General features: G+C 42.5%; 1 protein-coding gene across 2 annotated transcripts in view; it reads left to right on the forward strand.

Moving 5' to 3' along the window:
• The first annotated feature begins 11,267 nt into the window (after nt 1–11,267).
• Nucleotides 11,268–14,353, forward strand: part of LOC115377382 (zinc finger MIZ domain-containing protein 1) — a 103,154-nt gene continuing 100,068 nt past the window's right edge. For both annotated transcript variants that reach the window (XM_030077065.1, XM_030077067.1), the window contains exon 1: nt 11,268–11,419. The gene's annotated coding sequence lies outside the window, so the exon portion shown is untranslated. The remainder of the gene's footprint in view (nt 11,420–14,353) is intronic.

The following is a 14,353-nucleotide window of genomic DNA, read 5'->3' on the forward strand; positions in this document are numbered from 1 at the left end:
GGAAAACAAATGGTCTCCCAGTTCCTTCCCACCGAGGAATCAAGGGCCATAGCCCACTGTTTACATAGTTGAGGAAAGAGTCTCTTCATCAGCCCAGTGTTTTATGATTTTTTTGCAGTGCTGCTGCATGAAGCCAGGGCCGGTCCCACTTCTACCATCATTTTTTACTATGGACATGAGCATGACATCACTTCCACAGAGACGGGCTGCTCGATTCATTGGTTCCACTGCATCATAGTGATTAATGGAGGTCTTAATACACTGGGCTACCTGATACAGTTAGCCTTCTGCTTTTCTCTTTCTACGCTAGCTCAGATATTGCTCTTTCCTCTCCCCTCTCTCTCCCTGTCGTTGCTACCCACAAGTTCATCCCCAGGGCTGCACCTTACACTGTGATGTGTGTCATATCAATTCTCAGACAAAGATGCATAATTCCCTCTTTTTTTAAACCACACTAATTACTCTGGTGCAAATCCTGACTGCTGTTGTCATGGTAATTGCCTTTCGGGGGTTACGGCGCCACTAATGCTCAAGTGACTGTTGCTGAGAGGGAGGGGGGGGGGGAAGAGAGGAAGTTAGGATAAGATTGCTGAGGAGACAATCACTGCGTTCACTCATTGTGCGCCAACATATTTCATGTTTTATCTTGTTCCGTGGCGTGTACACTGGCAGTTTACCTTGACTCGAAATGATCTGACCATGGTGCTGCTCCGCACCAATGCCAGAAAATGAATTTGATGTGGGTGAGTGAGGATAAGTGTTCTTTCCACGCTGAGCAGAGTGCCAGAGGTCCTAGCATAGGTACCTGCTCTCCGCCATTTATCCACTGCATTATATGGATGTGTTGGGTTCAAGGAGGGGTCAGGGAAATATAGGGGACAACATATGTCAAACAATACATATAGGAAGAGAAAAGTAGGATCATAAAAAGCCTTTTATCGTTTGGTGAACTGGCCTCCCAGTGGGGGAAAAAAGAGAAAAGCCTCCATGGATTGAAGCGCTTGATCATCATTATGGAACAACAAGAGGCACCTCTGACAGTTGGCACCGATGCAATGCTCAAATGAGGATACTTTAGCTTCTCCAAGGTCTTAAGGTTTACATCATCTTTGTGTGTGTGTGTGTGTGTGTGTGTGTGTGTTTGTGTATATGTGCCTGTGTGTGTGCTTTGGCTGTCGCAGTGCCCTTAGGATGTCCTTGTACAGTGTCAACTGTCCTGCTACACGCCACAGAGGCATAAGTGGCTTTCTGCTGTACAGTGTTGTCATTGAGGCATTAAAGCAATGATTCTCCTAATGTGATCTTAATTAACTGCTGTTGTCTCCTTGAGATTGTTTGTGTTGTGTTCTTGCCGGAGTTTTATTTGCATTATATTTCACACTGAGGTGGATCGGCTCTACCTGTGTAGTTGAAGCAGATGTTTTCTTTTCTTTTTTTTTTTTTTTTTACCTTTCATTGAAGGATACCACAAATAAAAGTCACTGTTCCAGCTAAATCCCAACTTGTTCACAGCACAGTGATAGGTGTATTTTACTATGCATGCACAAAGCAGAGGCTATTTCAGTGTTTCAGCTCTTGTGTGTGTAATCACTGGCAAACAAAAGGTTGCGCTAATGGATTATTGTCTGAATGTGATTTATTTCATTTAGCTTGAAAGGAACTGTTAGGAATCTATTTACCAATCAATACTACACACAGAGGATCTACACCATGATATTAACAAGCAGCGCTCTAGTACTATTTAAGGCTTTATTATTGGTGCAACTCGTGCAGAATCACTGCAATAATTTCTTGCCATGATGTAATCACAGTGCACTTGAAACAAATTGGACTTAAAGCATAAAAATGTGGTGTTTTTGTGCATATTTTGAGAAATTCAACTTATAAATTGTGTAGATATTATATTATAGCCTAAGAGCGTTCATCTGAATGATCTCTGAGGGTGGAACGTTATATAGCATAGATAATCCCATATGAAGAGATTATGATTAAGTGCTTAAGCTGAGATTGCAGCGTATGCTGCTGGATGTACATATTTGACATATATTTAACTCTGGGAAGTTAAATCACCACAATACAGAGTGGAAGCAAAACATGCTCCTACATTAGCTTGCAAGTTGCCAACAACCAAATTAAAAAGGCAGCAAATGAGCAAGTCGTGCTATTGTGTTTCACTAGAACTGATGATACAGCATGGCTGAGGTATTATTTCCTGGAGAAGAAAAGGCTCTGCACACTGTATTCAAAATACTCCCAAAACTGTTCTTGAATCAGTCAAGTGTTTTGACTTGATGACCTCCTTCTGCAGGAGAAAAGGATAGCATTGTTACAGTGTGCAGACTTGTATCTTTTCTTTCTTTTCGTATTCTCTGTGTCTGGCACCAACCGAGCTCTATTGAGCTCGGTTGGTTTTCATTGGTACTTGGTTTCATTTTAACTGGACATATTATTCATGACATTTGATCTCATTTGCAGACTGTTTTCATTGTCACAGATAATGGAATAAACACCACCATCATGTGAGTTTCTGTGAATGCATTCAAACCTCCTGAATGTTCTGACATTATGGTAGAAATAGAGGCCAAGAGGAGTTGCAGCATTCACAACTGGCCAGAGCTATCTCTCGCTCCACGTTTTTCAGATTAATTCAAAGCATCCCACTGCCTGGGAAATGACAACACTGCAGAGACAGCCTGAAGTTACACTTTGATGGACACAGTGGTCTATCTCTGCCGTTGACTTCAGTGGTGAAATTGTGACCCCCTGGTCATTTTGGAGGGGTCTTATCAGCACTGGCCAAACGCAGGGAGTCTGATGGAAGGACTAAGGAGATGATTTGTGGACAGTCTAGCACGCTAATGCTCTGCATGCTGTCCATATTGTGGCTGCAGAATACATTGTGGAAATGGGATGGGGAACTCGTATCCAATTTGATCAGCCAGAGATGGAAAACAGAACCTCTGCTCAAGAAGAAACCCTGTTATACATCTAAATGACTTTTCAGACTGAAATACTCTTAACATGAAACAAATCATTAGTGCAATGTTTTACTCTAGGAACAAAATGTGAGGGCTAAATGTCAGCCTGGGGTTTATACAGTATGGTGCAACCTTTTAGAGTATGATCCTACCTAAGAGAGAAAATCCAGTGGGCACAACCTTTCAAAGCAGGGGATCCTCAGCCCTACCTAACTCCTTGAATCAGTGGCAGAAAATCTATATCCTCTTAAAGAGGAGGGGTCACATCAGATAATAGATATATGAAATCTATCTTGTTTCTGAACTCTGTCCATTGTAGGAAACAGATCAATGGGAGAGCCTCTCTTTGAGTTGCCCACAGTAACACGAAAATGATGGGCCTGATAAAAACAGTGGTAATACAGTGGCAAACCACTCTCCGCACTCTGTGCAAGCACTGCCATGGATAAAGGCATAAATCCAAGTATTAAATATCTGAAGATTTTTGAACAAGATTACCAAGAATCTTGACAGTCATCCAATGTGATACAATCTGCAATATTCTACGCCAGTCAGATGCAGCCTTTATTTTACAGCGGTGAAATTGTTTCCTGTGTTTATTTCCAACATTGCCTTGAAAATGTAATCAAATTATCATGATTCAGATGAAATCCTGATAAAGTCCCTATATTCAGACAACCAGTTAGGGACACTGTGAGGTACTGTTCTTTTATACTTCCCCTTACCATACCTAAACTCTAAGGAACAGGGGGGCGTATTTCCAATATTTCTCCAAAAAAAAAATTATTCAGAGTGAGGTGATTCATGAATATGCTCACATTTCTGCGAGGATGAAACTATTCCAAGTGCAGAAGTGTGAGTGTCTTTTCATTTTCCGCACGATAAGCACATGTTTGTAAGTGGAGTCTGTGGAGCTATGCAGACAAGTGCCTGAGAGCCTTGTTGCTCTCTCTTTCGACATGTCAGGTGCCATGTTTGTGCAGCCTGTTGCCCGGCAACCCCTGCCAAACAGACTGGTGGATGAGGAAAGCTGTAAAGCAGCAGAAGTGGATGGTGTCATGAGTGTATGTGTGTGTGTGTGTGTGTGTAAGTGTGTATCTGCATGTGTGGGGTGTGTGTCCTTAGACAGGGACTGCTGCTGCCCTCCATGGGGCTTTACAAGCTGTTGCACCTCTCCCATTAACCTCCCAAACTCTGACACAGCCATGATTGATTATGTTGGAACAGTTAAATAAGGTGCATAATACAGGAAAGGCCATCAGAAGGTCAAATGTTTTTTGTTTATTTCTGCATGTCCTCCCTTTAAATAATGTTCAAGAGGGCCATTTTAAAAACCAATAGAATCAATACAACTGTAACGATTTTGGTTGAACGAAAAATCCACACTAAAATCTTTTAATGTGGTTATAAAAATCAATTAGTGGTGTACCTCGCCTTTCAAGGTCGAATTTGTTTTTCTTTTTATTATTCCTGGGGATAACTAAAATGTAGATGTGTAATGTCACCTTGAGACATTTGTAGTGCTGTTGCAGTGGAGTTTGATAGCAGACAGTTATTTAGGAAACGACTAGACTATTTCTCATTCAGCAATCATACTGGATTTAAATCCAGCTCATACAAGGCAAAATACTAACTACTCCAGTTACAGGAGTCTCGACAGACCAGAATGCAGTGCAGCCTTGAAACATGTTGCATTCTGAGTAAGGGGGCTTGACTCACTTTCTCTCATCTTGGAAAACCTCCCTCTGATATCACGATTGCTTTCTCTACCTACACGTGTAATCAACAGCTGAATGCGCCGAGTTCACGTTGGCTCTCTTGGGGTTGCTGAAAGGCATTCTGGGGAATGTAGGCAATCGCCAGCTGAAGCAGCAGTAGATGAGACAAGTTGAGGCACAGAGGGAGCGCCAAAAAATAAAATCAAAGGTGCACTATGCAAAACTGAGGGTTGGTTCAAGTAATCACCTTTAAAACTCAACTGATGACAAAATGTGGAATAAAGACATAATTTATCTGTGTTATACTGGCATAAAGGCATCCAAAGATGGATTTTTTCTCTGCATTTACATGACTCCGTATGAGATTATGTGCTATCTATACATTATTCAAATCTATATATAATCAAAAAAATGATCAGGCAGGCCAGTACCTGTTGCAGAAAGCTAAGGTAGTAAAAAATACAAGAGGGACTCAATCAAATAAGCTCCTTTGATGAAAAAATAACTGAAGAGATTCTTCCTGACCTTAAAAAACATGTGACATTTCCCTGTCGAGGAGCTGGAACCCATCCTCTAAGATAAGGAGAGTATCTTACTTAAATGTCACAGTGCTGGACGGACTACCTCTGATATTTTTGAGGAACTGCTGTCCTGGTGAGATGCTTGCTCTTTTTTTTTTTTATCAGTCCACATGAAACTACAAGGCAATTTACTGTGGTATCTCATTAAGTCCTGTAATGCCTTACTAATAATTAAACTTTCACATTTAGCTGAAAATGATTCTGCCGAGTATATCACTAGCCCGGGATTCTGACAAACACCGTAAGTCATGCTTTGACTATAATTGACTTTTCACTCTGCCCTGGAGTAACAGGAGAATAATGGGGCTGGAAATAGCTAGTTAACCTTCTGTCAGGTAATACATAAAAGGAAAACAAAAAAAAATCTTCACAGCAATATACCTAACCTTCTCTCTGAGAGGAACAGAGGGATGTCAAGGTGGGAATTGTTACACTAAGTGATTTTATTAAGTGGAACACCCACTGTGAGCTCAATCTGCCATGCAGGGATTGTTTGACGCAAATTATACATAATTCCTGGTGCATGACAAAACATCTATAACCCACACATATGGTTCAACAGTGCGGCACTGTTTAATAAAGACAACAACTAATTGAATAGTACCTATGAATGGAAAAAAAACCCACTTGATTTATTAGCGTCTGCTCTAATTACGGCACTAAATCTGACACTGTGAGCGTAAGATGTTGACATAATGCTGATCATTAATGTTGGGCGTTCAAAAGCTGTTATTGTATTTCCAAGCTGTGCATTGCTCTGAATGCTGTATTTGCTAAATCGGGGAGGTTGCTGCATTTCAGTGTTGCAGTGACATTATTCCTCCCAGTAAATACTAGCAAAGGAAACATGTTGTCAACCCCCTTTTCCCTTTTTCTCTCCGCACCATCTCCCTCTTCTTCATTGCCCATGGCCTAAGGGAACAGTTGGCTTTCTGAATGCTCTTCCCCCTTTGTGAGCACACATTGATTGGCTCGCCGCTCCCCAAAGCAGAGCAGCATGGGGCGCAGGCAGCCTGCTTTCTGCTGGTGTTGCTCACCCTTCGCTGCAGAGATGAAAAAAGGAGGGAAAAACAAGGGGAGGAAAATCGTCGGGAGGCTTCACCAGAACCTGTCCCATGGTAGCCTTGATATGTCTCTCTCTCTCTGTCTGTCTCTCTGTCTGACTCCCCTGCTCTAATGAGAATCAATGGTGCTTTAATAGATTTCCCTCATGTCTTCCTGTCAAATGGTGCACTATACTGCTCCTCGCCTCTGTTTGCACATCCCCGTCCTCCTCCTCCTCCTCCTCATTACCCCACTGACTCCCTCCATCCCTCACAATCCTATTTGTTGACCAGGCTGCACCGCTCAGTCTGCAGTGCTGTCACCGGGTCACACACAATCCCATAACACAACAAACCCCCAATAACAAAGTTGTTTGGTAGAGAGGCACGGGGAGCAAAAGGGGAGGGGAGGGGGGGGGTCTCTGAAATGAAAGTTTTCCCACATTGAGAGCACTGATACCGTTATCTACAGCCAAAAAGAATAATTTAACTCTCGTGAGCTCTTTCATTTTCAGCTACAGAAAGCGAGGCAAACTATGCCAGCACAGCTCTTGAACAATGTAGTAAGTGGACCCTTGGGACCGACATCTCCAACACGATCTCGCTCACTCTCTTTCACTTTCCCTCCCTCGTTCTCTCAGACCTTTTTGGACGCACCACCCCGCTGCATGAGCTCTCTATCCACAGCACAGTCAAGAGTGTGCGCCGTGAACATTTTGACTGGAAGACAGCCAGTGGTTGGTTGTGGAGGATGTGGGCTGGTCTCGGGAGCCTGGTGGTTGTTCATTCATAAAGCAGGTGGGAACTGTAAATGAAAACACAGACATCTCCCTCCCTACACTTTCAAAGATCACATTGTGCCTCTTTATGTAAGGAGCAGTAGGAGTTGTGGGTTGAAGTCCAAAATCGGAGATATATTTTGCATTTCTCTGAAAGGGTTTGTCTAAATGTGGCAGAGGAGATTTTTAGATCCACAAGCAGGGCAGTGAATAATTTGAAAAACACAAGCGATGAGCTCAGTCGGAAAACTACAAGCTGAAATCTAACAAAAACAAAATGCAAAATGCAAAAAAAAAAAAAAAAAAAATCCTTATTTAAAGAGCTATAGGTTTTAAGTAAAAAGCTTATCTTTTTTAATTAGCATAACCAACATGGGACTGCCAGTTGGCTGTAAAGGCTTCGTAGTATAACTTTCTGAATTTGGAAACAACTCATAAAATCGATATTAGTGGCAACATTGTCTCTGCTTCCACTTTTAGATTGGACACACTGCTGCTGATTTTTGTCATGCTCAAACCATTCGACATAACTGTACAGTCAATCCATCTTCATGGCAGCCGTCTGGCCCAAGAGTTTCTGTTGAAGAGTCAGAGGTGTTGGGCTGAAGGAACATTTCAGGCTACAGGAGCAGACAACATAGGGTTGCAAAGACTACACAGAGAAATATATAAGACGAGAACAAATAAATGACATTCCTTAAAAAAATACATAACCTACTTTCTAAATCCAAAATCCAGAATTTCATCACCACCACATGCCTCACACGAATGAGCGCATTGCACACGCCTGTTTTTGCAAATGTTTACATATAATAAAATGTTTGGATATGGTAATACACAATGCACAGTGACAGTAAAGGCTTCATTCATTCATTTTCTCTGCCTTTTTTTGGTCACATGGGGCTGGGGTCTATCGCAAGGAGGCAGGGAGACACCGTGGACAGGTCATCGGTCCATCCCAGGTCTAACACCGACAGACACACACTCCTATTCATAATTAAGGGCACCTTCAAGTCTCCAGTCCCCCTGATTTGCATGTGTTTGAACAGTGGGAGGAATCCAGCCAGGTGAACACATGGAGAACATACAAACTCACACCTGGGTGCTTCTTACTGTGAAGCGACAGAGCTACAGAAAAGCATGTCGGATACATTTGTCACACGAGTTGCACCTACACAGCATCGCTTTCCATATCCCCTTCCTAAATTTGTGGGTGTCTTGCGGCTCATAAGGATGTATTTATAGCCAAAATCGTCACTGATGAATTTCTGTTTTGGACGCAGTCTCCTTGACCCAGTTGATAAGGAAAATTCCCCTCTATATTTGGACCAGCGTGCACTCTGTGCTGGTGCACATCACATACATCACGTCAGCTCAAGAGTGAAGGTGTCACAACACTGTGATCGCAGGTCTGACATCGTGGAAAATGTTACTCCCTGGCACAATGGAAGAAAATATCTCAGTGATATTTCTAGATGGAAAATCCAGGAGCACACTGTGTCATGATGGCTGATCAGCTGGTGCAAAATATGCCCAGTGAAAACATGTAATAATCAAATTTTCATACCATGTTGGTAAAGAATGCATCATAAACACCTTGGGCATTCACCTTAGACTGTAGCTGTATTTTGTGTGTATTTTTAACAGTCCAATCCAGGGGTGGGAAAACCCTTTAAACACAGGGAGCAAAATGTAAATATCCCCAGCAAGCATCCCCTCTCCCTGCCTGTATCCCCACAGCACCTTGATAGGTCAAATATTTAGCCATGTGTAGAACTCACCTCTGCAATTAATCTAAATGTCAGTAATAAACTATTTCTGCGAGGAAAAAAAAGCCTCCAAACTGAGGGGGACAAGCTTAAGTGGTTTGGAAGGCATGGGGAATGAGAGCTATTGTAAGTAACTACCTCTTAAACAAGCTACAATTTAAGAATTTCTTGTGGTGAAGGCACTAAATAGCTGCCTAGCTACATGACAAAAAAAAAAAAAAAAAAAAAAAAAAAAAAGCGCAATGGCATGAAATCTAGATCTAAATGACTCCATCTCATACCCCATGCCTTCATTTGATCTTTTTAAGGAGGAAATGATGTGCAGTAAAAGTTTTAGCTCATATTCAAATGGCATTTTGGCATCGAAAATAAAATTTTAGAGATAAGGAGCTGATTGCTCTATGAAAAGATATAATATAGGTTTAATAGTGGGCCTTAGCCTTCCAAGTTCTCAGTCTTTGATTTACCAAGCCTGCGGCACTTAAGCAGCTGCAGGGTCCAAAGCAACTCAAATTTTATGTAATATGGTTATGCCAAATCACAGCTGATTTATATTTGATTGCATCCTTCCTCTTCGTCTCTATAGGTTTTTTTGTATGTGGAAGTGTTTATGTTGCATATTACTGAAGATCTCCCCTGATAATGAGAGGGCTTTATTGTGGTTACCAACTCAATAATATTGATGAGTCTTCCGCCGTCGTGGAATCAAAAGATCATTCCTTTATCACAAGGCAATTACTGAAAATCACAATCATGGAATTTTTTTTCCAATTTCCATAAGTGGGAAATATTCACATTAGCCAATTCAGGGATGGCAAACATGCCTCAGACAGGCTGAAATCAATGCTCCCTGTCACCTTTTAGCGGGACAAATGGTGCCTATTGTTCCAGGCCATCCCTCCCCCTAACTTAGACAGCTGGGATAGGCACACAGGCCAAAGAGACAGGGGCTTGGAGGACTGACTCAGACCTGCAGGATCTGTCAACATGTAGTGCATCAAAAAACTATTAATCAGTACTTAGATGAGAATTAAATTTCCTCCGAAATATAAGTTTATAAATTTATTTAAAAAACTCCACTCTGCTTGAGCTTCCCCTGAGCCCATCCCAACTTTGAAGACTGTGTTGAAGCACGCAGGCTGTTGCAGCTATTTCAGGGTGACTCGCCTGAGATAACTTTTGACAAGGAGTGCTTCCAGGCCACCGCAGCAGCAGCAGCAGCAGCAGCAGGTCAGTCAGTGTGGTGGTGCTGGACTGGAGTCTGGATGCTGCTTGGCACAGTCATGGCTCCTTGACGTCAGCACTCAGCCCAGCCTGCTGCTGATGCCGCTGCTGCTCTCAAACATGTCTTTGTTATTCAGAGCTTTCCATCGGACACCGGCGACCTGCAAAACACGGAGGGTGGCATCCCCTCGCGGGCGGATCACACAGCCAACGACGGCGTGTGCGCGCGTGCTCATCATCATCGTCATCATAAAAACCATTATTATTATAATTATTATTATTATTAGTAGTATTATAAGTGGTGGTGGTAGTAGTAGTAGTAGTAGTAGTTTACTATTATTGTATTATTATTATTATTATCATCATCATCATCATCATCATCATCATCATTATTGTTGTTACTGTTAACAGTAACAGTAGTGATAGTAGGTTAATATGGCTTACATTTAAATGCAATAAAGTAGTAATTTTACTACTGCTACTTTACTACTAGTGCACATAATTATCTGTACAATTTTATCAATAACATGTCATTACTGTGTACATTATTATTGGTGATAATATATTGTAATAATAAAACTTACAACAGCATGCTATTCTTAATGTTAATTATCAGACACATTATTATTATTATTATTATTATTATTATTATTATTATTATCAGTATTATCAGTATTATTATTATTATTATTATCATTATTATTATTTGCCTGTTGTTATTGTGTCGGCCTAACGGGCAAGAATATTATTTGTATTACAGTTATAAGACTAATACAAATACCAACCCCATAAATAAAAAAGAATATTATAGTGTTCTTTCGTGATCATATTGACTTTGTTATGCCTAAGTGTATTTAAGCTTATTTGACCTATATAGTGAGACAGACTACAATACTTTTCGTTTTTTAGATTTGATTTTATTGGCTTAAAATATAAAGGAATGGTTCAGGCTATGCTCAGCTGTTAGACTGCTGTGTGAGAGAGTCCAGGTAGTGTGTTGACAATGCAGCAGCGCAGGGGAGCAGCACTCCAGCAGCTCCAGAGTACCAGGCGGCTGCGGAGCGACAGTCCGGCTCCGCTCCCGCCTGTTTCCTAATGGCTGCTCCATGTAAATCCGCGACACATTTTGTCAGCAGCCACCGAGCATCGGTCCCTTTGGTAATAGAATAGCCAATGTAATTTGACACTTCAACTTACTGCGCTCTCTCCTAGTTGATTCAGTTACTCACCCACTGACGTTGAGCCCATTCTCAGTGGCTGTGAGGGGGGAAGATATTTAAAAACAAGAGCCGAAAATTACCGAGGACTTTCTCTGCTTAATAATCCGGTGAGTAGTAGCAAACTTAACGTCGGTTGTTGCCAGTGTCGCGTTGCACACCTCTTGTCTCGGGAAGGTTTTGTTTCCACTTTGGCTCAGATTGTTTCTCAACAATAGAGTGACCACTTGAACAGGCACTGAGCAGCACGTCGGAGCCTGTAATAATAAACCTCAGCTTTATATTTACTAATATGCTCCTGTGTGCCATCGGGATTGAGCCGCCGGTTCTTAAGCAGGTTGTGCATTTCGCCAGGAACAGATGCCGCGTTGATCTTTAAGCGTCGGGCTCGGATCCTACATTGTGGCAGCCTGTGTGCATTTCGCTTGTAGAATGAATCAAGCCGCGGTGCGTGGATGTGTATGGAGGTGTGTGTCTCTCTCTCTCTGTGTGTATGCAAGATTTGGACGTGTTTTACTTTTCACACAACACATGGCTGGTCTAATCTGTGTTTAATCGTGCTCTGAAATTACAGTGATCCATGCAAGCCGCAGACTAACTGTGACCAAGACAAGACAGCGGTCACTGCAGTTTGAATGCATAGCCCTGTGCGTGCGCATTGTGTTATCTTTATTTGTGAACTTTGTTAGAAATTTATAATGGACTTTATTGTTATGTGGATATATGCTTATGTATGTATGTGTGTCAAAGCCCGGGGCGATTGTGCTGCTTGTGGGTCATCGCTGCTTCATGTGGATTTAACAAGTTGACTCCCCAAATTCCTGGTGTCTGAATGTGGGTCCAATTGGGACTGAGGGCCTCTCATATAGGACTGGGTTCCTTTTCACTGCTGTACATCTGTCCAGGAAGCAAAAGAACGGCCAAGTGGAAAAAAGTAAGCCAGACACAGCTCCCTGATCTGCTTTTTAACCACTGTCAATGAGAGGGAAGGAGAGGGAGAGTGGGAGAGTGTGTGTGTGTGTTTTTTTCAGAAAGTCAGTTCAGTTTGCATAGTGAGTGTATACATGCTTGTTGTATACCCCTGCACTGCTTCAGCTTCTTCAAAGCCTACTTTGGCAGCATCATACAAATACATGTGCAGATGTTCCTTGTTTGTTTTTAGTGAGAGATCTTCCTGTTTTTTGGTTTTGCTGCTGAAAAAGTTCATTCTCCCCTCTCCCTCTCCCTTTCCCTCTTTCTCTCTGTTTGTCTGTCTGTCTGTCTGCTTTTAGCTGCAGCATCTGAATTTGTCCTGTACATGCATAGCAGACAGCGCTGTTTGGACACAGCTGTTGTGGGTCATTTGAAACTTCTGTAGTGACACCATGCTATTGAATAGCCTCAGTCACTTCAGGGCAATTCCTAAGCAGTATGTTTACATTTCTGTCTTGTAACCCAAGTGTCTTGCTGGTTTCAATAACTGTAACTGTGTCCTCTTGAAGTAGGAGGAGTGATGTCCACTAATTTCTGAACTTTCAGACACAGTTCTGGCACTTGGGATGGGTAATGATGTCAGACAAGGCCACTGATTGGTCTCATTGCTCATATCCCTGTATGGGACAGCCTCTGATTTGCACGTTTCACAAGAACATGATGGTGTGGGAGACAAAACACTGCCTGAACTCTGTTTGTCTGGGAAAACATCTGGAGAAACTCCAAGCCTCCAATTAGTTTGTTGATTTGAATCCGGATTCATGGTAGTTGGTGTCAGGCCTAGGAGGAGATTTTGTGTCCCGTCCCCTCCCCAGCCACCCAACCTCTTTGGGGCCCCAGGTTGAGCTCCTGAATAACCATGGGGCAGACCCCACCAGGCTGACCTTCTTCTATTCAAGTTGAGGATGTTGAAACACCAGCCGTCAAACAAAAGACACATTGAAACTGAGATCTGCAACCCAGCACGTGTGTCTGGGCGCTGAAGTAGACCATTTATTAACTCTGCTTTTCTTACCAGTTTCTGACCAGTGAAAGCCATCAGCACATAGCAAAAAGGGGAATAAAACTTGTTAAGGGACATTCAGACACTTGCGCCACCGCCACTTTAAATAATTCAGACGATGTTTGTGAGTTAGTCGGCGCACGGAAAATAAAGCTCTGTGCAATTAAAGCCTCGTAGCTACCTCGCTCTGTCTATCAAAGTGTACATCTGTGAAACACAAAGCTGTTGTGTCTGGACCGCGGCCAGCCTGAGGTCTGTGTGTGGCACTGTGGACTGACAATGGCAACACGTTGTCTGCGGTGGGTGGGAGTTTCGCTCTCGCCTTTCTACCCACCCGATGAGGTGAGAGCATAGGCGGAAGCTGGAAATGGCTGTGCCACATGGGAAATTATTCAACTCTCAGATCAGAGAGGACACACAAGAGGCCTCATTACCTCCAGCAGCACTGCTAGCTTGCCTGCATGGAGACCCAGCGCAGGCTGTGTCTCTCAAGTAGCCACACTTGCCCACTAAAAATGTTTGCGGCTGTGGCTTATATATACTACCTCTGCATTACATTGACACTCCTTTGCCTTCAAATAATGCCCAAAACATAGTATAGCCTTGTACACAGCATCATTTTACACCCAAATGACAAAGGGATAGTTTAGAGATAATTGCTGCTGCTTGAAATATTGCATACCATTTTGCTGTGCATTGTAGCAGGAATACTAAAACCTCTCCCTGAGGTTTGCATCTTGAGCCTCCATTAACCAACATTGTCTGCTTAAGTAGCTGGTAAACAGTGCTGTTGGATGGTGTGTAATGCCATAATGTTATTGATTTGTCTTGGGAATTCCACTTGTGGGGAACAGCTCTTGAAAGAATGTGTACGGAAAGCCTCCTTAAGTAATATAACAGGGAAAAGGCGAACGAGTAAGAAACCAACTCCTCGTCCTCGCTGGTCAGAGCCTGTGGGAGGTTTGTGTAGGTTTTGCTCAAGGTTCTTTTTGTGTTGTCTTGAACTCCTTGGATGAATCACCCTGCTTGTATGGCTATTTTCACTGAGTGCGAAGAATGCAGGGCAAGC

This window comes from Myripristis murdjan, chromosome 19, assembly GCF_902150065.1.
Source record: "Myripristis murdjan chromosome 19, fMyrMur1.1, whole genome shotgun sequence".
NCBI classification, from domain to species: domain Eukaryota; kingdom Metazoa; phylum Chordata; class Actinopteri; order Holocentriformes; family Holocentridae; genus Myripristis; species Myripristis murdjan.